The sequence below is a fragment of the Ranitomeya imitator genome, chromosome 1 (genome assembly GCF_032444005.1).
Source record: "Ranitomeya imitator isolate aRanImi1 chromosome 1, aRanImi1.pri, whole genome shotgun sequence".
NCBI classification, from domain to species: Eukaryota; Metazoa; Chordata; class Amphibia; order Anura; family Dendrobatidae; genus Ranitomeya; species Ranitomeya imitator.
This window is the reverse complement of record NC_091282.1, coordinates 532,426,132-532,453,569: the sequence shown is the minus strand read 5'-3', so window position 1 is coordinate 532,453,569 and position 27,438 is coordinate 532,426,132.

The window sequence follows — 27,438 nt, the reverse complement described above, 5'->3', positions numbered from 1 at the left end:
CCTGGGTGTGCCATCTCTCTCTCTCAAATAGTGGGCCATAGAAAGCCTATATTTTTGTTTTTTATTTGGTTTCAAAATTCTCCCTGAAAAAATCTTTTTTTTTTATTTGGTTTCTAAATTCTTCCTGAAAAAATCATTTTTTTAAATTTTGTTTCTAAAGTCTCCCTGAAAAAATAAAAAAAAAATCAGTGGGAGATTAATATTGCCCTTTCTGCTTGTGTGCCAGTCTTGACTCCTGGGTGTGCCATCTGTCTCTCAAATAGTGGGCCATAGAAAGCCTATTTTTTTGTTTTTTATTTGGTTTCTAAATTCTCTCTGAAAAAATCATTTTTTTTAATTTGGTTTCTAAATTCTTCCTGAAAAAATCATTTTTTTTAATTTTGTTTCTAAAGTCTCCCTGAAAAAATAAAAAAAAATCAGTGGGAGATTAATATTGCACTTTCTGCTTGTGTGCCAGTCTTGACTCCTGGGTGTGCCATCTCTCTCTCAAATAGTGGACCATAGAAAGCCTATTTTTTTTTTATTTGGTTTCTAAATTCTCCCTGAAAAAATAAAAAAAAAATCAGTGGGAGATTAATATTGCCCTTTCTGCTTGTGTGCCAGTCTTGACTCCTGGGTGTGCCATTTCTCTCTCTCAAATAGTGGGCCATAGAAAGCCTATTAATTTTTTTTTTTTGGGGGGGGTTCTAAATTCTCCCTGAAAAAATAAAAAAAAATCAGTGGGAGATCAATATTGCCCTTTCTGCTTGTGTGCCAGTCTTGACTCCTGGGTGTGCCATCTCTCTCTCTCAAATAGTGGGCCATAGAAAGCCTATTTTTTTTTTATTTGGTTTCTAAATTCTCCCTGAAAAAATAAAAAAAAATCAGTGGGAGATTAATATTGCCCTTTCTGCTTGTGTGCCACTCCTGACTCCTGGGTGTGCCATCTCTCTCTCTCAAATAGTGGGCCATAGAAAGCCTATTTTTTGGTTTTTTATTTGGTTTCTAAATTCTCCCTGAAAAAATCATTTTTTTTATTTGGTTTCTAAATTCTTCCTGAAAAAATCATTTTTTTAAATTTTGTTTCTAAAGTCTCACTGAAAATATAAAAAAAAATCAGTGGGAGATTAATATTGCCCTTTCTGCTTGTGTGCCAGTCTTGACTCCTGGGTGTGCCATCTCTCTCTCAAATAGTGGGCCATAGAAAGCCTATTAATTTTTTTTTTTTTTTGGTTTCTAAATTCTCCCTGAAAAAATAAAAAAAAATCAGTGGGAGATTAATATTGCCCTTTCTGCTTGTGTGCCACTCCTGACTCCTGGGTGTGCCATCTCTCTCTCTCAAATAGTTGGCCATAGAAAGCATATATTTTTGTTTTTTATTTGGTTTCTAAATTCTCCCTGAAAAAATCATTTTTTTTTATTTGGTTTCTAAATTCTTCCTGAAAAAATCATTTTTTTTATTTTGTTTCTAAAATCTCCCTGAAAAAATTAAAAAAAACAGTGGGAGATTAATATTGCCCTTTCTGCTTGTGTGCCAGTCTTGACTCCTGGGTGTGCCATCTCTCTCTCTCAAATAGTGGGCCATAGAAAGCCTATTTTTTTGTTTTTTATTTGGTTTCTAAATTCTCCCTGAAAAAATCATTTTTTTTAATTTGGTTTCTAAATTCTTCCTGAAAAAATCATTTTTTTAATTTTGTTTCTAAAATCTCCCTGAAAAAATTAAAAAAAACAGTGGGAGATTAATATTGCCCTTTCTGCTTGTGTGCCAGTCTTGACTCCTGGGTGTGCCATCTCTCTCTCAAATAGTGGACCATAGAAAGCCTTTTTTTTTTTTAATTGGTTTCTAAATTCTCCCTGAAAAAATAAAAAAATCAGTGGGAGATTAATATTGCCCTTTCTGCTTGTGTGCCACTCCTGACTCCTGGGTGTGCCATCTCTCTCTCTCAAATAGTGGGCCATAGAAAGCCTATTTTTTTGTTTTTTATTTGGTTTCTAAATTCTCCCTGAAAATATCATTTTTTTTTATTTGGTTTCTAAATTCTTCCTAAAAAAATCATTTTTTTTATTTTGTTTCTAAAGTCTCCCTGAAAAAATTAAAAAAAAATCAGTGGGAGATTAATAGTGCCCTTTCTGCTTGTGTGCCACTCCTGACTCCTGGGTGTGCCATCTCTCTCTCTCTCTCAAATAGTGGGCCATAGAAAGCCTATTTTTTTGTTTTTTATTTGGTTTCTAAATTCTCCCTGAAAAAATCATTTTTTTTATTTGGTTTCTAAATTCTTCCTGAAAAAATCATTTTTTTTATTTTGTTTCTAAAGTCTCCCTGAAAAAAAAAAAAATCAGTGGGAGATTAATATTGCCCTTTCTGCTTGTGTGCCAGTCTTGACTCCTGGGTGTGCCATCTCTCTCTCTCAAATAGTGGGCCATAGAAAGCCTATTTTTTTTTTTATTTGGTTTCTAAATTGTCCCTGAAAAATTAAAAAAAATTCAGTGGGAGATTAATATTGCCCTTTCTGCTTGTGTGCCACTCCTGACTCCTGGGTGTGCCATCTCTCTCTCTCATATAGTGGGCCATAGAAAGCCTATTTTTTTGTTTTTTATTTGGTTTCTAAATTCTCCCTGAAAAAATCATTTTTTTTATTTGGTTTCTAAATTCTTCCTGAAAAAATCATTTTTTTAATTTTGTTTTTAAAGTCTCCCTGAAAAAATAAAAAAAAATCAGTGGGAGATTAATAGTGCCCTTTCTGCTTGTGTGCCAGTCTTGACTCCTGGGTGTGCCATCTCTCTCTCAAATAGTGGGCCATAGAAAACCTATTAATTTTTTTTTTTTGGTTTCTAAATTCTCCCTGAAAAAATAAAAAAAAAATCAGTGGGAGATTAATATTGCCCTTTCTGCTTGTGTACCAGTCTTGACTCCTGGGTGTGCCATCTCTCTCTCTCATATAGTGGGCCATAGAAAGCCTATTAATTTTTTTTGGGGGGGGTTTCTAAATTCTCCCTAAAAAAATTAAAAAAAAATCAGTGGGAGATTAATATTGCCCTTTCTGCTTGTGTGCCACTCCTGACTCCTGGGTGTGCCATCTCTCTCTCTCATATAGTGGGCCATAGAAAGCCTATTTTTTTGTTTTTTATTTGGTTTCTAAATTCTTCCTGAAAAAAACATTTTTTTTTTAATTTGGTTTCTAAATTCTTCCTGAAAAAATCATTTTTTTTATTTTGTTTCTAAAGTATCCCTGAAAAAATAAAAAAAAATCAGTGGGAGATTAATAGTGTCCTTTCTGCTTGTGTGCCAGTCTTGACTCCTGGGTGTGCCATCTCTCTCTCAAATAGTGGGCCATAGAAAGCCTATAAATTTTTTTTTTTTTTTGGTTTCTAAATTCTCTCTGAAAAAATAAAAAAAAATCAGTGTTAGATTAATATTGCCCTTTCTGCTTGTGTGCCAGTCTTGACTCCTGGGTGTGCCATTTCTCTCCCTCAAATAGTGGGCCATAGAAAGCCTATTAATTTTTTTTTGGGGGGGTTTCTAAATTCTCCCTGAAAAAATAAAAAAAAAAAATCAGTGGGAGATTAATACTGCCCTTTCTGCTTGTGTGCCACTCCTGACTCCTGGGTGTGCCATCTCTCTCTCTCAAATAGTGGGCTTTAGAAAGCCTATTTTTTTGTTTTTTATTTGGTTTCTAAATTCTCCCTGAAAAAATCATTTTTTTTATTTGGTTTCTAAATTCTTCCTGAAAAAATCATTTTTTTAATTTTGTTTCTAAAGTCTCGCTGAAAAAATAAAAAAAAATCAGTGGGAGATTAATAGTGCCCTTTCTGCTTGTGTGCCAGTCTTGACTCCTGGGTGTGCCATCTCTCTCTCAAATAGTGGGCCATAGAAAACCTATTAATTTTTTTTTTTTGGTTTCTAAATTCTCCCTGAAAAAATAAAAAAAAAATCAGTGGGAGATTAATATTGCCCTTTCTGCTTGTGTGCCAGTCTTGACTCCTGGGTGTGCCATCTCTCTCTCTCAAATAGTGGGCCATAGAAAGCCTATTAATTTTTTTGGGGGGGGTTTCTAAATTCTCCCTAAAAAAATTAAAAAAAAATCAGTGGGAGATTAAAATTGCCCTTTCTGCTTGTGTGCCACTCCTCACTCCTGGGTGTGCCATCTCTCTCTCTCTCTCAAATAGTGGGCCATAGAAAGCCTATTTTTTTGTTTTTTATTTGGTTTCTAAATTCTCCCTGAAAAAATCTTTTTTTTTTTTTTATTTCTAAATTCTTCCTGAAAAAAATCATTTTTTTTTATTTTGTTTCTAAAGTCTCCCTGAAAAAATAAAAAAAAATCAGTGGGAGATTAATATTGCCCTTTCTGCTTGTGTGCCAGTCTTGACTCCTGGGTGTGCCATCTCTCTCTCTCAAATAGTGGGCCATAGAAAGCCTAATTTTTTTTTATTTAGTTTCTAAATTCTCCCTGAAAAAATAAAAAAAAATCAGTGGGAGATTAATATTGCCCTTTCTGCTTGTGTGCCAGTCTTGACTCCTGGGTGTGCCATCTCTCTCTCTCAAATAGTGGGCCATAGAAAGCCTAATTTTTTTTTATTGGGTTTCTAAATTCTCCCTGAAAAAATAAAAAAAAATCAGTGGGAGATTAATATTGCCCTTTCTGCTTGTGTGCCAGTTTTGACTCCAGGGTGTGCCATCTCTCTCTCTCAAATAGTGGGCCATAGAAAGCCTATTTTTTTGTTTTTTATTTGGTTTCTAAATTCTTCCTGAAAAAATCATTTTTTTTTAATTTGGTTTCTAAATTCTTCCTGAAAAAATCATTTTTTTATTTTGTTTCTAAAGTATCCCTGAAAAAATAAAAAAAAATCAGTGGGAGATTAATAGTGTCCTTTCTGCTTGTGTGCCAGTCTTGACTCCTGGGTGTGCCATCTCTCTCTCAAATAGTGGGCCATAGAAAGCCTATAAATTTTTTTTTTTTTTTGGTTTCTAAATTCTCTCTGAAAAAATAAAAAAAAATCAGTGTTAGATAAATATTGCCCTTTCTGCTTGTGTGCCAGTCTTGACTCCTGGGTGTGCCATTTCTCTCTCTCAAATAGTGGGCCATAGAAAGCCTATTAATTTTTTTTGGGGGGGGTTTCTAAATTCTCCCTGAAAAAATAAAAAAAAAAATCAGTGGGAGATTAATACTGCCCTTTCTGCTTGTGTGCCACTCCTGACTCCTGGGTGTGCCATCTCTCTCTCTCTCTCTCTCAAATATTGGGCCATAGAAAGCCTATTTTTTTGTTTTTTATTTGGTTTCTAAATTCTCCCTGAAAAAATCATTTTTTTTTATTTTGTTTCTAAAGTCTCCGTGAAAGAATAAAAAAAAATCAGTGGGAGATTAATATTGCCCTTTCTGCTTGTGTGCCACTCCTGACTCCTGGGTGTTCCATCTCTCTCTCTCTCTCAAATAGTGGGCCATAGAAAGCCTATTTTTTTGTTTTTTATTTGGTTTCTAAATTCTTCCTGAAAAAATCTTTTTTTTTAATTTTGTTTCTAAAGTCTCCCTGAAAGAATAAAAAAAAATCAGTGGGAGATTAATATTGCCCTTTCTGCTTGTTTGCCAGTCTTGACTCCTGGGTGTGCCATCTCTCTCTCTCAAATAGTGGGCCATAGAAAGCCTTGTTAGGTCTCGAGTTCCCGCTTCTGCACAGGGGGAATCTCGAGCCATTTCCACTGCGGTCTCCCATTCTTATCCAGCCGCAGTGGAGTCTGCTCAGCAGGGACGTCGCTCCCAGCGTCTTGCTCAGTCTCACTCTGTACAGAGAGTTACTGCTGCTTCTTCAGCTTCTACCATTAAACCCAGTGCTGGTCAGCAGCGAGCGGACTTCTCTGGGACTAAGTCCTTGTCTGCACACACTGAGCATGCCCAGGGCAAGATCTCCCGTTGGAGATCGAGGGTCATGTGCTCAGGCTCTGCAGCACATTCCATTGGTCCTCTTGGCAGGTCTTGGAAGGGCAAAGTTTCCGTGGCCACTTCCTGTGCTGTAACTATATAAACTGCGCATGACCGCACGGCCATGCGCTAGTGTACATTTGCTTACGTGTGTTTGTTGTGAGTGCAAGTCGTCCTTGGAAACCCCTTCCCTATTGAATGTCTGTTCGCGGAAGGTGTGTGGTTGCTATCTAGCGCCCGACTTAGCCATCAGCATTAATCACACGTTACAGCGTCCAGTTGCTGTGACCGCCAGTACGGCGCCGTGCACTTCCTCTGTGGTTTCCTTACCCAAGCCTGGGTGGTTAGTGGCGTTCGTCAGTGCGGCACCGCATGCACTCTTGTGCCCTATATTGTTACTCAACTTCCTTACACACCCAGTTGCGGTGTTGTGCCAGCAAGGGTCTAATCGGACTTCAATCCTAGTTGGGGTTAAGTTCGCTGACTGCTTGCTCGCCTTCTATGTGCGGTACCGTGATCCTGTGACGCAACAGGATCGCTTCCTTCACGTTGGGTGAAGTTAAACCCACGTGTGTATACCTATGAGTACCGCCATATAGTCCGTCATTACTTAGCAGCAGGTTCCATCGCTGCACGGTGGACCCCGGGCTGCGAACGCACCATACACTATCAGTCTTATTATTTGGTACGTTCCGCTAGCCCTAACATTACATTAGCACCAGGGTCTGGCTAGTGATGACGGACAAACAGCAATCCTTGTGGTATATCCAGCAGCTGGAGGGTAGGTTGGCGGCTCTCGAGAGCGCAACCTCAGCTGTGGATGTTACCGCAGTTGCTGTACAGGCTGCCAGCGTGGCTGCAGCAACTTTGTCCATTGCCACCCCTGTTCCGACATTTTCTCGCCTCCCGCTGCCAGAAAAATTTTCTGGTGATAGCAAATTTTGTAGGGGATTTGTGAGTCAGTGCTCTATTCATCTCGAGCTTCTGGCTGCACGTTTCCCCACAGAGCGGGCTAAGGTGGGATTTATTGTGTCTCTATTGTCGGACAGGGCGTTGGAATGGGCTACGCCGCTGTGGGAGCGTGGCGATCATGTGGTGCAGAGTGCTCCGCTGTTTTTGAGCACTTTGAAACAGGTCTTTTTAGGACCTCAAGTCACCCATGACACTGCGCTCCAACTGCTGGCATTAACTCAGGGTGAGTCCTTGGTCAGTCATTTTGCCGTCCAATTCCGCACTTTAGCATCTGAGCTGGAATGGTCGGATAAAGCTCTTATCCCCATATTTTGGAGGGGCTTGGCTGACCACGTAAAGGACGCTCTGGCCACTAGGGAGATTCCTGCCACACTGGAGGAGTTAATAACAGTCTCCACTCAAATTGACCTCCGTTTTAACAAGCGGAGGTTAGAGCGAGCCCAGTGTAGGCAGAGGTTTCGGCTGGCTCCTACTTTCGCCAAACCTCTGGAATCTCCGGTCCTGGTTCCTGAGTCACATGAGGCCAGGGAAGTGTCACAAGCGGGATCTAAGTCCCGGACCGCTTGTGCACTCAGGGTCTGTCATGTTTGCCAGCAGTCTGGACATCTAGCCACCAGATGTCCTCAGCGGTCAAGGAAACATCAGCATCTAGTGGTTGTAGGTGGAGGTACCCTAGACACGGCGACGTTTGCCTCTAAATTGTCCTTTAAGGGGATAATTACTATAGGCTCATTCTCCCACTCGGTAGAGCTCTGCGTGGATTCTGGGGCGGAGGGCAATTTTATGTCTTCTGCCTTTGCCCAACGCCACGCAATACCTCTGGTTATGCTAGCTCAACCTGTAACGGTACGAGTGGTGAATGGGTCGACTCTGCCCTCACAGATAACTCACCAGACCATCCCTTTTACTCTGTCCATGTCGCCATCTCATCAGGAGATTATTTCTCTGCTCGTCATTCCAGAGGGAATTGATGAGGTCCTGTTGGGAATACCTTGGCTACGGTACCACTCTCCTCATATCGAGTGGTCCTCAGGCAGAATTCTGGGATGGGGTGAATCTTGTGGGGGTAGGTGTCAGAGGGAGTGCGTTCAGGTAGCTACAACAAAAGTACCCGCAGATCTATCCTCTCTCCCCAAGCAGTATTGGCCTTATGCTGACGTGTTCTCCAAAAAGGCGGCGGAGACCCTTCCGCCCCATCGCCCCTATGACTGTCCTATTGACCTCTTGCCTGGTGCTGAGCCTCCCCGGGATCGAGTCTATCCGCTGTCTCTCCCGGAGACGGAGGCAATGTCACAGTACATCCAGGAAAATCTGGCAAGAGGGTTCATCAGGAAGTCAGTGTCACCTGCTGGGGCAGGGTTCTTCTTCGTGCAGAAGAAGAGTGGGGAATTGCGTCCATGCATAGACTACAGGGGTCTTAACGCCATCACCGTTAAGAATAAGTATCCTTTGCCTTTGATATCTGAGCTATTCTATAGGCTTCGGGGAGCAAGGGTATTTACTAAATTAGATCTGCGGGGTGCTTACAACCTGATTCGCATCCGTGAGGGGGACGAATGGAAGACGGCTTTTAACACCAGGGATGGGCACTATGAATATCTGGTGATGCCCTTCGGGCTCTGTAATGCCCCAGCCGTTTTCCAAGACTTTGTGAACGATATATTCCGGAATATGCTTTCCACCTCGGTCGTAGTCTATCTGGATGATATTCTCATCTACTCTCCAGATATTGACTCCCACCGGAGAGATGTTTGCAAAGTCTTCGATCTCCTACGGGCAAACTCCCTCTATGCCAAGTTGGAGAAGTGTATGTTTGAGCAGGAGTCTTTACCTTTCCTAGGCTACATCATCTCAGCCCAGGGATTGGCTATGGATCCTGCCAAACTACAGGCTGTGATGGACTGGCAGGAACCCCACTCTCTTAAAGCGGTGCAGCGCTTTATGGGGTTCATCAATTATTATCGCCAGTTCATTCCGCACTTCTCAACTTTGGTAGCTCCCTTGGTTGCCCTCACCAAGAAGGGGGCGAATCCCAAATTGTGGTCTGAGGAGGTCTCCAAGGCCTTTATCTCTATAAAGTCTCACTTCGCTAGCGCTCCCATTCTACACCGCCCCGATGTTGATAAGCCATTTATCATGGAGGTGGATGCCTCTTCTGTTGGTGCTGGAGCAGTCCTCTTCCAAAAGGATGCTCAAGGTCGGAAGCATCCTTGCTTCTTTTTCTCCAAGACCTTCTCACCAGCACAGAGGAATTATTCCATCGGGGACAGGGAGTTGCTAGCCATGAAGTTGGCTTTCTCGGAGTGGAGACATCTCTTGGAGGGAGCACGTTTTCCCTTCCAAGTCTTCACAGACCATAAAAATTTGGTGTACCTGCAGACAGCCCAGCTGTTGAATTCTCGCCAGGCCAGATGGTCCTTATTCTTCTCCCGGTTTCATTTCACTTTCCATTTTCTTTCTGGGGAGAAGAACATTCGGGCCGACGCTCTCTCTCGCTCCGTTGTGTCATCTGCGGAGGAGGAGGAGGAGCCTCGGCTTATTGTCCCCACCGAGAGCTTGAGAACTGTGGCCCCGGTTTCGCTAGAGTCTGTGCCCCCGGGCAAGACTTTTGTTCCATCCAATTTGCGACCGGAGGTTCTCTCTTGGGCACACTCGTCCAGGGTGGGTGGACACTTTGGTACCAAAAGGACATCTGAGTTACTGGCGAGGACGTACTGGTGGCCGCATATGGCTCGTGATGTCGCAGAGTATGTTCGGGCGTGTGTCTCTTGCGCCAAGAACAAGACTCCTCGGCAACGGCCAGCTGGTTTGCTTTTTCCTCTGCCGGTGGCGGACAGGCCATGGGAGATGGTCGGGATGGACTTTGTGGTGGGCTTACCCAAGTCTCGTAACTGCACCATTATCTGGGTGATCACCGACCATTTTTCCAAAATGGTGCATTTGGTGCCTCTTCCACGGCTACCTTCTGCACGGGTGTTGGCTGTCTTGTTCGTCAAGCATATCTTTCGCCTACACGGTATGCCAGACAAAATTGTTAGTGACCGGGGTCCCCAGTTTGCGTCTCGATTCTGGAGAGAGCTTTGTCGTCTACTCAGTATTGAGTTAAATCTCTCTTCGGCATATCATCCCGAGACGAATGGGTTGGTAGAAAGGGCCAACCAGACCTTGGTCACATATCTGCGACATTTTGTTTCTGCCAGGCAGGATGACTGGGCATCCTTGCTACCGTGGGCAGAGTTTGCACTTAACAATGCCGTAGCCGACTCCACCGGTCAGACTCCATTCCTCTTAAATTACGGCCAGCATCCGCGTGTTCCTGTGCCCATGCCTGTGTCTTCCGCTGATCCCAGGGTGGCAGACTGGGCTGTGGAGGCACGGGACATTTGGGATCGCACGCAGGATGCCATTCGGGCCTCCAAGGAGAGAATGAGGCCCTCCGCCGATGTTCATCGGTGCCCCGCTCCGACCTTTGCCCCTGGCGACTTGGTGTGGCTCTCCGCCCGTAACATCAGGGTGCGAGTTGAGTCCACTAAGTTTGCTCCTCGCTAATTGGGTTCCTTCAAGGTTCTCGAACAGGTTAATCCTGTGGTCTACCGTTTGGCTCTTCCTCCACGCTTGGGTATCACCGACACCTTTCATGTGTCCCTCTTGAAACCCGTATACATGTCCCGGTTTTCCGAGTCATCTGCCGGGACATCGGGTTCGTCTACGGACGATTACGAGGTGAACGCTATTTTGGGGTGCAAGGTGGTACGCGGCAAAAAGTTCTATCTGGTGGATTGGAAGGGTTATGGCCCAGAGGACAGGTCATGGGAGCCTGCTGAAAACATTCGGGCCCCACAGCTCATTGCTGCTTTCGAGCATAGCGAGGCCCAAGGAGGGGGGGCCCTAGGAGGGGGGGTAATGTTAGGTCTCGAGTTCCCGCTTCTGCACAGGGGGAATCTCGAGCCATCTCCGCTGCGGTCTCCCATTCTTATCCAGCCGCAGTGGAGTCTGCTCAGCAGGGACGTCGCTCCCAGCGTCTTGCTCAGTCTCACTCTGTACAGAGAGTTACTGCTGCTTCTTCAGCTTCTACCATTAAACCCAGTGCTGGTCAGCAGTGAGCGGACTTCTCTGGGACTAAGTCCTTGTCTGCACACACTGAGCATGCCCAGGGCAAGATCTCCCGTTGGAGATCGAGGGTCATGTGCTCAGGCTCTGCAGCACATTCCATTGGTCCTCTTGGCAGGTCTTGGAAGGGCAAAGTTTCCGTGGCCACTTCCTGTGCTGTAACTATATAAACTGCGCATTACCGCACGGCCATGCGCTAGTGTACATTTGCTTACGTGTGTTTGTTGTGAGTGCAAGTCGTCCTTGGAAACCCCTTCCCTATTGAATGTCTGTTCGCGGAAGGTGTGTGGTTGCTATCTAGCGCCCGACTTAGCCATCAGCATTAATCACACGTTACAGCGTCCAGTTGCTGTGACCGCCAGTACGGCGCCGTGCACTTCCTCTGTGCTTTACTTACCCAAGCCTGGGTGGTTAGTGGCGTTCGTCAGTGCGGCACCGCATGCACTCTTGTGCCCTATATTGTTACTCAACTTCCTTACACACCCAGTTGCGGTGTTGTGCCAGCAAGGGTCTAATCGGACTTCAATCCTAGTTGGGGTTAAGTTCGCTGACTGCTTGCTCGCCTTCTATGTGCGGTACCGCGATCCTGTGACGCAACAGGATCGCTTCCTTCACGTTGGGTGAAGTTTAACCCACATGTGTATACCTATGAGTACCGCCATATAGTCCGTCATTACTTAGCAGCAGGTTCCATCGCTGCACGGTGGACCCCGGGCTGCGAACGCACCATACACTATCAGTCTTATTATTTGGTGCGTTCCGCTAGCCCTAACAAGCCTTTTTTTTTTTTTATTTGGTTTCTAAATTCTCCCTGAAAAAATAAAAATAAATCAGTGGGAGATTAATATTGCCCTTTCTGCTTGTGTGCCACTCCTGACTCCTGGGTGTGCCATCTCTCTCTATCAAATAGTGGGCCATAGAAAACCTATTTTTTTGTTTTTTATTTGGTTTCTAAATTCTCCCTGAAAAAATCATTTTTTTTTATTTGGTTTCTAAATTCTTCCTGAAAAAATCATTTTTTTTTATTTTGTTTCTAAAGTCTCCCTGAAAAAATAAAAAAAATCAGTGGGAGATTAATAGTGCCCTTTCTGCTTGTGTGCCAGTCTTGACTCCTGGGTGTGCCATCTCTCTCTCAAATAGTGGGCCATAGAAAGCCTATTAATTTTTTTTTTTTTTGGCTTCTAAATTCTCCCTGAAAAAATAAAAAAAAATCAGTGGGAGATTAATATTGCCCTTTCTACTTGTGTGCCAGTCTTGACTCCTGGGTGTGCCATCACTCTCTCTCAAATAGTGGGCCATAGAAAGCCTATTAATTTTTTTTTGGGGGGGTTTCTAAATTCTCCCTGAAAAAATAAAAAAAAAATCAGTGGGAGATTAATATTGCCCTTTCTGCTTGTGTGCCACTCCTGACTCCTGGGTGTGCCATCTCTCTCTCTCAAATAGTGGGCCATAGAAAGCCTAATTTTTTTTTTATTGGGTTTTTAAATTCTCCCTGAAAAAATCAAAGAAAATCAGTGGGAGATTAATATTGCCCTTTCTGCTTGTGTGCCAGTCTTGACTCCAGGGTGTGCCATCTCTCTCTCTCAAATAGTGGGCCATAGAAAGCCTATTAATTTTTTTTTGGGGGGGTTTCTAAATTCTCCCTGAAAAAATAAAAAAAAAATCAGTGGGAGATTAATATTGCCCTTTCTGCTTGTGTGCCACTCCTGACTCCTGGGTGTGCCATCTCTCTCTCTCAAATAGTGGGCCATAGAAAGCCTAATTTGTTTTTTTTATTGGGTTTCTAAATTCTCCCTGAAAAAATCAAAGAAAATCAGTGGGAGATTAATATTGCCCTTTCTGCTTGTGTGCCAGTCTTGACTCCAGGGTGTGCCATCTCTCTCTCTCAAATAGTGGGCCATAGAAAGCCTATTAATTTTTTTTTGGGGGGGTTTCTAAATTCTCCCTGAAAAAATAAAAAAAAAATCAGTGGGAGATTAATATTGCCCTTTCTGCTTGTGTGCCAGTCTTGACTCCAGGGTGTGCCATCTCTCTCTCTCAAATAGTGGGCCATAGAAAGCCTAATTTTTTGTTTTTTATTTGGTTTCTAAATTCTCCCTGAAAAAAATCATTTTTTTTTATTTGATTTCTAAATTCTTCCTGAAAAAATCATTTTTTTTATTTTGTTTCTAAAGTCTCCCTGAAAAAATAAAAAAAAATCAGTGGGAGATTAATATTGCCCTTTCTGCTTGTGTGCCAGTCTTGACTCCTGGGTGTGCCATCTCTCTCTCTCAAATAGTGGGCCATAGAATGCCTAATTTTTTTTTTTATTGGGTTTCTAAATTCTCCCTGAAAAAATAAAAAAAAATCAGTGGGAGATTAATATTGCCCTTTCTGCTTGTGTGCCAGTCTTGACTCCTGGGTGTGCCATCTCTCTCTCTCAAATAGTGGGCCATAGAAAGCCTAATTTTTTTTATTGGGTTTCTAAATTCTCCCTGAAAAAATAAAAAAAAATCAGTGGGAGATTAATATTGCCCTTTTTGCTTGTGTGCCAGTCTTGACTCCAGGGTGTGCCATCTCTCTCTCTCAAATAGTGGGCCATAGAAAGCCTATTTTTTGTTTTTTATTTGGTTTCTAAATTCTCCCTGAAAAAATCATTTTTTTTATTTGGTTTCTAAATTCTTCCTGAAAAAATCATTTTTTTTTATTTTGTTTCTAAAGTCTCCCTGAAAAAAAAAAAAAAAAACAGTGGGAGATTAATATTGCCCTTTCTGCTTGTGTGCCAGTCTTGACTCCTGGGTGTGCCATCTCTCTCTCTCAAATAGTGGGCCATAGAAAGCCTAATTTTTTTTTATTGGGTTTATAAATTCTCCCTGAAAAAAAAAAAAAATCAGTGGGAGATTAATATTGCCCTTTCTGCTTGTGTGCCAGTCTTGACTCCAGGGTGTGCCATCTCTCTCTCTCAAATAGTGGGCCTTAGAAAGGCTATTTTTATGTTTTTTATTTGGTTTCTAAATTCTCCCTGAAAAAATCATTTTTTTTTATTTGGTTTCTAAATTCTTCCTGAAAAAATCATTTTTTTTAATTTTGTTTCTAACGTCTCCCTGAAAAAATTTAAAAAAATCAGTGGGAAATTAATATTGCCCTTTCTGCTTGTGTGCCAGTCTTGACTCCTGGGTGTGCCATCTCTCTCTCTCCAATAGTGGGCCATAGAAAGCCTATTAATTTTTTTTTTTTTTTGGTTTCTAAATTCTCCCTGAAAAAATCCAAAAAAATCAGTGGGAGATTATGTTAGGGACTGGCGGAACGCACCAAGAATCAGATGTTATGGTATTAGGTGCGTTCGCAGTCCGAGGTCCACCGTGCAGGTGAAAACCCTGCTGCTAGTAGAGACAGACGATATGGCGGTACAATAAGTATACACACATGGGTTAGCTTCACCCTGTGTGAAGGAAGCGACCCTGTTGCGTCACAGGACCGCGGTACCGCACATAGAGCGCAAGCAAGGAGTAAATAATCTCAAACCCGAGACTGAGGATTTGAGTTCAGAAGACCCCATGCGCTCGACACCGCAACTGGGGTGTCAGAGGAACATAAATAATAATATAAAGGCACAAGAGTGCGTGCGGTGCCGCACTGATGGACGCCACTAACCACCCAGGCTTGGGTTAGGAAAGCGCAGAGCAAGCGCACGGCGCCGTACTGGCGGACAAAGCAACTGGTAGCTGTAATGTGTGCTACGTGCTGTTGGATAAGTCGGGCGCTAGATAGCAAACATACACCTTCAGTCATCCAATAGGGAGGGTTATTTAAAGAGCGACTTTCACTCACAACACACACACATATTTACAAGACAATACTAGCGCATGGCCGTGCGGTCATGCGCAGCTTATATAGTTGCAGCACAGGAAGCTGCTACCGAAGTTTTGCCCTTTCAGGACCTTCCTGGAGGACCAATGGGACGTGCTGCAGTACCTGAGCATGTGACCCTCGATCTCCAATGGGAGATCTTGCCCTGGGCATGCTCAGTGTGTGCAAATAAGGACTTAGTCCCAGAGAAGCCCGCTCGCCGCAGATCAGTGCAGGGTACAACAGGAGAGCCAGAAAAGGCAGCAGTAACCCTTTGCACAGAATCAGTCCCAGCGAGACGCTGGGAGCGACACCTCCGCTGAGCAGACCCCGCTGTGGCCGATTACGAATGGGAGACCGCAGCAGACACGGATCGAGATTCCCCCTGTGCAGCAGAGGAAACTCGACTCCTAACATTACCCTCCCTCCTAGGGCCCCCCCTCCTTGGGCCTCGCTATGCTCGAAGGCAGCAATGAGCTGCGGAGCACGAATGAGCTCAGCAGGCTCCCAGGACCTGTCCTCAGGACCATAACCCTTCCAGTCCACCAAATAAAATTTTTTGCCACGTACCACCTTGCACCCCAAAATAGCGTTCACCTCGAAATCGTCCGTAGACGAACCCGATGTCTCGGCAGATGACTCAGAAAACCGAGACATGTATACGGGCTTAAGGAGGGACACATGAAAGGTGTCGGTGATACCAAGGCGTGGAGGAAGGGCCAGACGGTAGACCACAGGATTAACCTGTTCGAGGACCTTGAAGGGACCCAAGTAGCGAGGTGCAAACTTAGTGGACTCTACATGCAGCCTGATGTTACGGGCGGAGAGCCACACTAAATCGCCAGGAGCAAAGGTCGGGGCAGGGCGCCGATGTGCATCGGCGGAGGACCTCATTCTCTCCTTCGAGGCCCGAATGGCATCCTGAGTGCGGTCCCAAGTGTCCCGTGCCTCCACTGCCCAGTCTGCCACCCTGAAGTCAGCAGAGGACATGGGCATAGGCACAGGAACCCGCGGATGCTGGCCGTAATTAAGGAGGAAAGGAGTCTGATCGGTGGAGTCGGCTACAGCGTTTTTAAGGGCGAATTCTGCCCATGGTAATAAAGATGCCCAGTCATCCTGCCTGGCAGAAACAAAATGTCGTAGATATGTGACCAGAGTCTGATTGGCCCTCTCTACCAACCCATTCATCTCGGGATGATTTGCGGAAGAGAGATTTAACTCAATGCTGAGAAGACGACAAAGCTCTCTCCAGAACCGAGATGCAAACTGGGGACCCCGGTCACTGACAATTTTGTCTGGCATGCCGTGTAGGCGGAAGATGTGTCTTATGAACAACGCTGCCAAGGCCCGTGCAGAAGGTAATCGTGGGAGCGGCACCAAATGCACCATTTTCGAGAAATGATCGGTAATAACCCAAATGATGGTACAGCCGCGAGACTTGGGCAAACCCACTACAAAGTCCATCCCGACCATCTCCCAGGGCCTGTCTGCCACCGGCAAGGGATAGAGTAACCCAGACGGCTGTTGTCGAGGAGACTTATTTTTGGCACATGAAACACACACCAGAACGTAATCTCTGACATCTCGGAGCATATGCGGCCACCATTACGTTCCCGCCAGCAGCTCAGATGTCCTTTTTGTCCCAAAGTGTCCACCCACCCTGGAGGAATGAGCCCAAGAGAGAACCTCCGGTCGCAAATTTATGGGCACAAAAGTCTTGCCCAGAGGCACAGACTCAAGCGACACCGGAGCCACGGTTCTCAAGCTCTCAGAAGGAACAATAAGCCGAGGCTCTCCTTCCTCCTCCTCAGATGACACAACAGAGCGAGAAAGAGCATCAGCTCGAATATTCTTCTCCCCAGCGAGATAATGGAGGGTGAAGTGGAATCGGGAGAAGAATAAGGACCATCTGGCCTGGTGAGAATTTAGCCGCTGGGCTGTTTGCATATAGAGCAAATTTTTGTGGTCTGTAAAAACTTGAAAGGGAAAACGCGCCCCCTCCAAGAGATGTCTCCACTCTGAGAAAGCCAATTTCATCGCTAGCAACTCCCTGTCCCCAATGGAATAATTCCTCTCCTCTGGTGTGAAGGTCTTGGAGAAGAAGAAGCACGGATGCTTCCGACCTTGAGCATCCTTTTGGAAGAGGACTGCTCCAGCACCAACGGAAGAGGCATCCACCTCCATTATAAATGGCTTATCGACATCGGGACGATGTAGGATGGGAGCGCTAGCAAAATGAGACTTAGTAGAAGAAAAGGCCTTGGAGACCTCTTCAGACCACACTTTGGGATTTGCTCCCTTCTTGGTGAGGGCTACCAAGGGAGCTACCAAAGTTGAGAAATGGGGAATGAACTGGCGGTAATAATTAATGAACCCCATAAAGCGCTGCACCGCTTTAAGTGAATGGAGTTCTTGCCAGTCCATCACAGCCTGTAGTTTGGCAGGATCCATAGCCAATCCCTGGGCAGAGATGATATAGCCCAGGAAAGGTAAAGACTCCTGCTCAAACACACACTTCTCCAACTTTGCGTAAAGAGAGTTTGCCCGTAAGAGGTCGAAGACTCTGCCAACATCTCTCCGGTGGGAGTCAATATCTGGAGAGAAGATGAGAATATCATCCAGATAGACTACGACCGAGGTGGAAAGCATATCCCGGAAGATGTCGTTGACAAAGTCTTGGAAAACGGCTGGGGCATTACAGAGCTCGAAGGGCATCACCAGATACTCACAGTGCCCATCTCTGGTGTCAAACGCCGTCTTCCATTCGTCCCCCTCACGGATGCGAATCAGGTTATAAGCTCCACGCAGGTCTAATTTGGTAAATACCTTAGCTCCCCGTAGCCTATCAAAAAGCTCAAAAATCAGGGGCAGCGGGTACTTATTCTTAACGGTGATGGCGTTAAGACCCCTGTAGTCTATGCAAGGACGCAACTCTCCATTCTTCTTCTGTACGAAGAAGAACCCTGCTGGTGACACTGACTTCCTATTAAACCCTCTTGCCAAATTCTCCTGGATGTACTGGGACATAGCCTCCGTTTCTGGGAGAGAGAGGGGATAGACACGTCCCCGAGGAGGTTCTGCTCCAGGCAAGAGATCTATAGGACAGTCATAGGGACGGTGAGGCGGAAGGGTCTCCGCGGCCTTTTTGGAGAAGACGTCTGCATAAGACCAATAGTATTTGGGGAGAGTAGAGAGATCTGCGGGCATCTCAGTGCTGGAAACCTGAATGCACTCTTTCACACATCTGCCCTTACAGGATTCACTCCAACCCAATATCCTCCCAGAGGTCCACTCAATATGTGGGGAGTGGAAACGGAGCCAGGGTATTCCCAGCAGAATCTCATCCATTCCCTCGGGAAGGACAAGAAGGGAAATAATCTCCTGGTGGGATGGGGACATGGCTAACGTGAAAGGGACAGTCTGATGTGTGATCTGTAGCGGAAGTGTCGACCCATTCACCACTCTAACGGTTACTGGTTTGGCAAGCATAACCAGAGGTACTGCGTGGCGCAGAGCAAAAGCAGAAGACATAAAATTTCCTTCTGCTCCTGAATACACACAAAGCTCTACTGTAAGAGTGGATGTGCCTAACAGGATTGTCCCTTTGAAGGACAATTTGGAGGAAAATGCCGCTGTGTCCAGTGAACCTCCTCCAATGGTCACTAGACGCGATCGTTTTCCCGACCGCCGTGGACATTTATTAGCGTAATGTCCCGGTTGCTGGCAATTTTTACACACCACAGGTACTCGAGCGGTCTGAGACCTAGGTCCCGCTCGAGAAACCTCCATGGCCTCATGGGAGTCAGACGCCATAACAGGAGATTCTAGAGGTTTGGCAAAGGTGGGAGCCAGCCGAAACCTCTGCCTACACTGGGTCCGCTCCAACCTCCGCTCGTTAAAACGGAGATCGATGCGGGTAGCTATAGTAATAAGCTCCTCCAGTGTGGCGGGAATCTCCCTGGTGGCCAAGGAGTCCTTTACATCAGAGGTCCCCAACTCCAGTCCTCAAGGCCCACCAACAGGTCATGTTTTCAGGATTTCCTTAGTCTTGCCCAGGTAATAATTGCATCACCTGTGCAATGCAAAGGAAATCCTGAAAACATGACCTGTTGGTGGGCCTTGAGGACTGGAGTTGGGGACCTCTGCTTTACATGATCTGCCAGTCCTTTCCAGAACACCGGAATAAGGACTTTATCTGGCCATTCCAGCTCAGAAGCTAGAGTCCGGAATAGGATGGCGAACTGGCTGACCATGGACGAAGCCTGAGTAATTGCCAACAATTGGTGCGCGGTATCGTGGGTGACACGGGGTCCCAAAAAGACCTGCCTCAGAGCGTCCAGGAAGATAGGAGCACTCTGTACCACACGATCACCACGTTCCCAAAGCGGCGTTGCCCACTCCAACGCCCTGCCCAACAAAAGAGACAAAATGAATCCCACCCTCGCCCGTTCCGTAGGAAAACGTGCAGCCAGCAGCTCGAGATGTATGGAGCACTGGCTCACGAATCCCCGACATAGCTTACTGTCACCAGCAAATTTGTCTGGAAACGGAAGACGGGATAAGGTCGGAGCAGGGGTGGCAGCAGACAAACTGGCTGCAACTGCACTTGCAGCCTGAACAGCGACAGCAGTAACGTCTACAGCTGAGGTTGCACGCTCTAGAGCCGCCAACCTACCCTCCAGCTGTTGGATGTACCGCTGTGAACGCTGATCGTCCGTCATTATTAGCCAGACCTTGGCGCTAGTATTCTGTTAGGGACTGGCGGAACGCACCAAGAATCAGATGTTATGGTATTAGGTGCGTTCGCAGTCCGAGGTCCACCGTGCAGGTGAAAACCCTGCTGCTAGTAGAGGCAGACGATATGGCGGTACAATAAGTATACACACATGGGTTAGCTTCACCCTGTGTGAAGGAAGCGACCCTGTTGCGTCACAGGACCGCGGTACCGCACATAGAGCGCAAGCAAGGAGTCACTAATCTCAAACCCGAGACTGAGGATTTGAGTTCAGAAGACCCCATGCGCTCGACACTGCAACTGGGGTGTCAGAGGAACATAAATAATAATATAAAGGCACAAGAGTGCGTGCGGTGCCGCACTGACGGACGCCACTAACCACCCAGGCTTGGGTTAGGAAAGCGCAGAGCAAGCGCACGGCGCCGTACTGGCGGACACAGCAACTGGTAGCTGTAATGTGTGTTACGTGCTGTTGGATAAGTCGGGCGCTAGATAGCAAACATACACCTTCCGCGAACAGTCATCCAATAGGGAGGGTTATTTAAAGAGCGACTTTCACTCACAACACACACACATATTTACAAGACAATACTAGCGCATGGCCGTGCGATCATGCGCAGCTTATTTAGTTGCAGCACAGGAAGCTGCTACCGAAGTTTTGCCCTTTCAGGACCTTCCTGGAGGACCAATGGGACGTGCTGCAGTACCTGAGCATGTGACCCTCGATCTCCAACGGGAGATCTTGCCCTGGGCATGCTCAGTGTGTGCAAATAAGGACTTAGTCCCAGAGAAGCCCGCTCGCCGCAGATCAGTGCAGGGTACAACAGGAGAGCCAGAAAAGGCAGCAGTAACCCTTTGCACAGAATCAGTCCCAGCAAGACGCTGGGAGCGACGCCTCCGCTGAGCAGACCCCGCTGCGGCCGATTCCGAATGGGAGACCGCAGCAGACACGGATCGAGATTCCCCCTGTGCAGCAGAGGAAACTCGACTCCTAACAGATTAAAATTGCCCTTTCTGCTTGTGTGCTAGTTTTGACTCCTGGGTGTGCCATCTCTCTCTCTCAAATAGTGGGCCATATAAAGCCTTTTTTTTTTTTATTTGGTTTCTAAATTCTCCCTGAAAAAATTAAAAAAAATCAGTGGGAGATTAATATTGCCCTTTCTGCTTGTGTGCCAGTCTTGACCCCGGGTGTGCCATCTCTCTCTCTCAAATAGTGGGCCATAGAAAGCCTACTTTTTTGTTTTTCATTTGGTTTCTAAATTCTCCCTGAAAAAATCATTTTTTTTTATTTGGTTTCTAAATTCTTCCTGAAAAAATCATTTTTTTTTTAATTTGGTTTCTAAATTCTTCCTGAAAAAATCATTTTTTTAAATTTTGTTTCTAAAGTCTCCCTGAAAAAATTTAAAAAAAATCAGTGGGAGATTAATATTGCCCTTTCTGCTTGTGTGCCAGTCTTGACCCCGGGTGTGCCATCTCTCTCTCTCAAATAGTGGGCCATAGAAAGCCTACTTTTTTGTTTTTCATTTGGTTTCTAAATTCTCCCTGAAAAAATCATTTTTTTTTATTTGGTTTCTAAATTCTTCCTGAAAAAATCATTTTTTTTTAAATTTGGTTTCTAAATTCTTCCTGAAAAAATCATTTTTTTAAATTTTGTTTCTAAAGTCTCCCTGAAAAAATTAAAAAAAAATCAGTGGGAGATTAATATTGCCCTTTCTGCTTGTGTGCCAGTCTTGACTCCTGGGTGTGCCATCTCTCTCTGCAATAGTGGGCCATAGAAAGCCTATTAATTTTTTTTTTTTTTTTGGTTTCTAAATTCTCCCTGAAAAAAAAAAAAAAAAAAATCAGTGGGAGATTAATATTGCCCTTTCTGCTTGTGTGCCAGTCTTGACTCCTGGGTGTGCCATCTCTCTCTCTCAAATAGTGGGCCATATAAAGCCTATTTTTTTTTTTATTTGGTTTCTAAATTCTCCCTGAAAAAATAAAAAAAAATCAGTGGGAGATTAATATTGCCCTTTCTGCTTGTGTGCCAGTCTTGACTCCAGGGTGTGCCATCTCTCTGTTAGGGCTAGCTGAACGCACCAAATAATGAGACAGATAGAATATGGTGCGTTCGCAGCCCGGGGTCCACCGTGCAGAGATGGAACCTGCTGCCAAGTAATGACGGACTATATGGCGGTACTCATAAGTATACACACGTGGGTTAGACTTCACCCAGCGTGAAGGAAGCGATCCTGTTGCGTCACAGGATCACGGTACCGCACATAGAGCGCGAGCAAGTAGTCAGCGAAATCAACCCCAACTAGGATTAAAGTCCGATTAGACCCTTGCTGGCACAACACCGCAACTGGGTGTGTAAGGAAGCTGAATAACAATATTAGGGCACAAGAGTGCATGCGGTGCCGCACTGACGAACGCCACTAACCACCCAGGCTTGGGTAAGGAAAGCACAGAGGAAGTGCACGGCGCCGTACTGGCGGTCACAGCAACTGGACGCTGTAATGTGTGATTTGTGCTGTAGGATAAGTCGGGCGCTAGAAAGCAACCATACACCTTCCGCGAACAGACATTCAATAGGGAAGGGGTATTCAAGGACGACTTGCACTCACAACAAACACACGTATGCAAATGTACACTAGCGCATGGCCGTGCGGTCATGCGCAGTTTATATAGTTGCAGCACAGGAAGTGGCCACAGAAACTTTGCCCTTCCAAGACCTGCCAAGAGGACCAATGGAATGTGCTGCAGGGCCTGAGCACATGACCCTCGATCTCCAACGGGAGATCTTGCCCTGGGCATGCTCAGTGTGTGCAGACAAGGACTTAGTCCCAAACAAGTCTACTCGCTGCTGACCAGCACTGGCTTTAATGGCAAAAGCTGAAGAAGCAGCAGTAACTCTCTGTACAGAGTGAGATTGAGCAAGATGCTGGGACCGACGTCCCTGCTGAGCAGACTCCACTGCGGCTGGATAAGAATGGGAGACCGCAGCGGAGATGGCTTGAGATTCCCCCTGTGCAGAAGTGGGAACTCGAGACCTAACACTCTCTCTCTCAAATAGTGGGCCATAGAAAGCCTACTTTTTTGTTTTTTATTTGGTTTCTAAATTCTCCCTGAAAAAATCATTTTTTTTTTTATTTGGTTTCTAAATTCTTCCTGAAAAAATCATTTTTTTTATTTGGTTTCTAAATTCTTCCTGAAAAAATCATTTTTTTTAATTTTGTTTCTAAAGTCTCCCTGGAAAAATAAAAAAAAATCAGTGGGAGATTAATATTGCCCTTTCTGCTTGTGTGCCAGTCTTGACTCCTGGGTGTGCCATCTCTCTCTCTCAAATAGTGGGCCATAGAAAGCCTATTTTTTTTTATTGGGTTTCTAAATTCTCCCTGAAAAAATAAAAAAAAATCAGTGGGAGATTAATATTGCCCTTTCTGCTTGTGTGCCAGTCTTGACTCCAGGGTGTGCCATCTCTCTCTCTCAAATAGTGGGCCATAGAAAGCCTATTTTTTGTTTTTTATTTGGTTTCTAAATTCTCCCTGAAAAAATCATTTTTTTTTATTTGGTTTCTAAATTCTTCCTGAAAAAAATCATTTTTTTTAATTTTGTTTCTAAAGTCTCCCTGAAAAAATAAAAAAAAAAAGTGGGAGATCAATATTTACATTTCTGCTTGAGTGACAGTCCTGCGTGTGTGGCATCTCTCTCATTTGGTGCCACCGAAAACAGAGTGTGTAACATTGTGCCTGATTTTCCTTGCGGTCTCACCCACCTGTAAAGGGATATCTAAATCATGCTGAAGTTATAGCTCACCGTGTAAGTTGTTTGACAGCAACAAATACCGTTACTTTGGTTACGTTTTTAAAACAATGAGGAAGTCTGGTGGAAGAGGTCGTGGCCGTGGGCGTTCATTGTCAGCTGGTAATGATGGTAGTGGTAGTGGAGCATCAGGTGGTCGTGGGAAAAAAAATATTGCACCTAAGTCTGGAGCTGTGGAGCCAGGTTCGTCGTCTGGCTACAGAAGGCCTCGAACGCTCCCTTTTCTGGGAGTAGGAAAACCGCTTTTAAAGCCGGAGCAGCAAGAGCAAGTTTTGGCTTACCTTGCTGACTCAGCCTCTAGCTCTTTTGCCTCCTCTTTTGAAAATGTAAAAGCAGCGCATCGTTAGTGGATGTTCACGGTCAGGGACAAGTTGCTTCCTTGTCCTCTTCAGCATAAACAACAACAGAGAAGGATGCAGCAGGCGACACAACGGGTTACTCCATGGAGCTCTTTACACATACCGTCCCTGGCTTAGAAAGTGCCCATTACAAGTTGAATCTGACATGGAGTGCACTGACGCACAGCCACAGCCAGACTACTATGCTGGTCCTTTGACTCAGACCACAACATTGCCCTCGCAGGGTACTGATCCAGAATCAGACCCTGATGAGACTATGTTGCCCCGTCACGAACGCTCTACCACCGACTTACACGGTGACACAGACTAAGTTGCGCACGAGCTAGAAGAGGAGGTTATAGATGACCCAGTTGATGACCCCGAGTAGTTCTGAAGCGGAGGAGGAGGGGCCGCAGCAGGCATCAACATCGCAACAGGTTCCATCTGCCGGGCCCGTAGATGGGACAAAACGCGTGGCAAAGCCAAAAACTGTTGGAGGACAGCGTGGCCATCCGGTTAAAGCTCAGTCTGCAATGGCTGAAAAGGGATCCGAGGCTCGAAAGAGTGCAGTCTGGCATTTTTTTAAACAACATCCAATTGATCCGCACAAAGTTATCTGTCAAAAATGTTCAACTACCTTAAGCAGAGGTCAGAATCTGAAAAGTCTCAATACAAGTTGCATGCATAGACATTTAACCACCATGCATTTGCAAGCCTGGACTAACTACCAAACGTCACTTAAGGTTGTAGCACCCTCGGCCAATGAAGCTAGTCACCAACGCTACATCCCTGCCGTCACTGTAAGGCCACCATTTTCCGCACCACCTGCAGTATCTGTGCAGGTTTCTTTGCCAGGCCAAAGCAGTCAGGGTCAGGGAATCACCAGTTTCGTAGTAGGAAACACTGCATCTAGGGCACAGGCAGAAACAATACCGTCTCCAACCGTCTCTCAGTCTGCCATGTCCACCGGCACAACCGCTAGTTCCACGATCTCCAGCTCTCCAGTCCAGCTCACCCTACATGAGACTCTGGTTGGAAAAAGGAAGTACTTATCCTCGCAACCACGTACACAGGGTTTGAACGCCCACATAGCTAGACTAATCTCGTTAGAGATGATGCCCTACCGGTTAGTTGAAAGTGAAGCTTTCAAAGCCCTGATGGACTACGCAGAACCACGCTACGAGCTACCCAGTCGACACTTCTTTTCGAGAAAAGCCATCCCAGCCCTCCACCAGCATGTTAAAGAGCGCATCGTCCATGCACTCAGGCAATCTGTGAGTTCAAAGGTGCACCTGACAACAGATGCATGGACCAGTAGGCATGGCCAGGGACGTTACGTGTCCATCACGGCACACTGGGTGAATGTGGTGGATGCAGGGTCCACAGGGGACAGCAATTTCGGGACAGTTCTGCCTAGCCCACGGTCTAGGAAACAGTTGGCTGTAGGTGTTCGCACCCCCTCCTCCTCCTCTTCGTCCTTCTGCAGAAGCGAGAGCTCGTCCACAGACCGCAGTCGCCAAACCACTCCATCCGCAGCTGGCACTGTTGCACAGCAGTTGTCCCATTATGGGGCAGCTACTGGCAAGCGTCAGCAGGCTGTATTGGCTATGAAGTGTTTGGGCGACAACAGACACACCGCAGAAGTTCTGTCCGAGTTCTTGCAGACAGAAACGCAGTCGTGGCTGGGCACAGTAGATCTTGAGGCAGGCAAGGTAGTGAGTGATAACGGAAGGAATTTCATGGCTGCCATCTCCCTTTCCCAACTGAAACACATTCCTTGCCTGGATCACACCTTAAACCTGGTGGTGCAGTGCTTCCTGAAAAGTTATCCGGCCTGCTCCTCAAAGTGCGCGGACTTTGCTCACATATTCGCCGTTCGCCCGTACACTCCAGCCCTATGCAGACCTATCAGCGGTCTTTGAACCTTCCCCAGCATCGCCTAATCATAGACGTTGCAACAAGGTGGAACTCAACACTGCACATGCTTCAGAGACTGTGCGAACAGAGGCGGGCTGTTATGTTTTTGTGGGAGGATACACATACACGGGCAGGCAGTAGGATGGCAGACATGGAGTTGTCAGGTGTGCAGTGGTCGAAGATACAAGACATGTGTCAAGTCCTTCAGTGTTTTGAGGAATGCACACGGCTGGTTAGTGCAGACAACGCCATAATAAGCATGAGCATCCCCCTAATGCGTCTGCTGATGCAAAGTTTGATGCACATAAAGGAGCAGGCATCTGCAGCCGAGGAAGAGGAAAGCCTTGACGACAGTCAGCCGTTGTCTGGTCAGGGCAGTGTACAGGACGAGGTAGCGGGCGAACAGGAGGAGGAGGACGAGGAGGATGATGGGGATGAGTATTTTTTTAATGAGGACGCTTCTCCGGGGCCACTGGAAATTGGTGGCGTGGCAAGGCCAGGTTCTGGGTTTCTGAGGGACACAAGTGACGTAGATTTGCCTGAAACTGCCCCTCAACCAATCACAACCGCAGATTTGACAACTGGAACTTTGGCACACATGGCGGGTTATGCCTTACGTATCCTCAAAAGGGACACACGCATTACGAAAATGATGAACGATGACGATTACTGGTTGGCCTGCCTCCTTGAACCGCGCTATAAAGGCAAATTGCAAAATATTATGCCACATGACAACTTGGAACTAATATTAGCAACCAAACAATCAACTCTTGTTGACCGTTTGCTTCAGGCATTCCCAGCACACAGCGCCCGTGATCGTTCTCACACGAGCAGCAGGGGGCAGCAGACCAGAAGTGTTAGAGGTGCAGAAATCCGAAATGGCGTTGGACAGAGGGGTTTTCTGACCAGGTTGTGGAGTGATTTTGCTATGACCGCAGACAGGACAGGTACTGCTGCATCAATTCAAAGTGACAGGAAACAACATTTGTCCAGTATGGTTACTAACTATTTTTCATCCCTTATCGATGTTCTACCTCAACCGTCATTCCCATTTGATTACTGGGCATCCAAATTAGAAACCTGGCCAGAATTGGCAGAATATGCATTGCAGGAGCTTGCTTGCCCGGCAGCTAGTGTCCTATCAGAAAGAGTATTCAGTGCTGCAGGTTCAATATTAACCGAAAAAAGGACTTGTCTGGCAACCCAAAATGTTGATGATCTAACCTTCATTAAAATGAACCACAACTGGATTTCGAATTCTTTTGCCCCACCTTGCCCGGCCGACACCTAGCTTTCCTATGAAAAGGTATTGCCTGTGGACTTCTCTGAATGACTTTACCAATCTCGTAATTTGCAGCAGCTGATTGTCCAGCATAAAACATGTTTACACCTCCCTAAATGGCCAAACTCCCCACACGGGGCCATGGTATCGCCACTTGGCGCAAGCACCCGTGAGAGTGCTGTTTGTCTGAAGAGGTGGGTGTGCCCGCTTTTGGTCTACGGCACTGCCACTGGGTCCCTCATAGTACAATAAAGTGTCTCTGGCGGTGGTGGTGCGCACCCAACGTCAGACACACTGTTGTAACATGAGGGGCCCTGGGCATGTACCGCCGGCCACAAGAGAGTTCCCCCACCCCCAGCTCAAACATTGCTCTACCACTTGCACAATTATCTCTCACAGTTCCACCTATATTTAGTCTATGCGCTGACATCCGTAAATTCCTGCCACTGACAATACCATTGTGTTGACATGTATGATGGTACTTAACATAGTCAGGGGCAGTGTCCTATATTTACCAAAGTAAATACTTTGTGCCAAATTACTAGGTCTGAAACTACG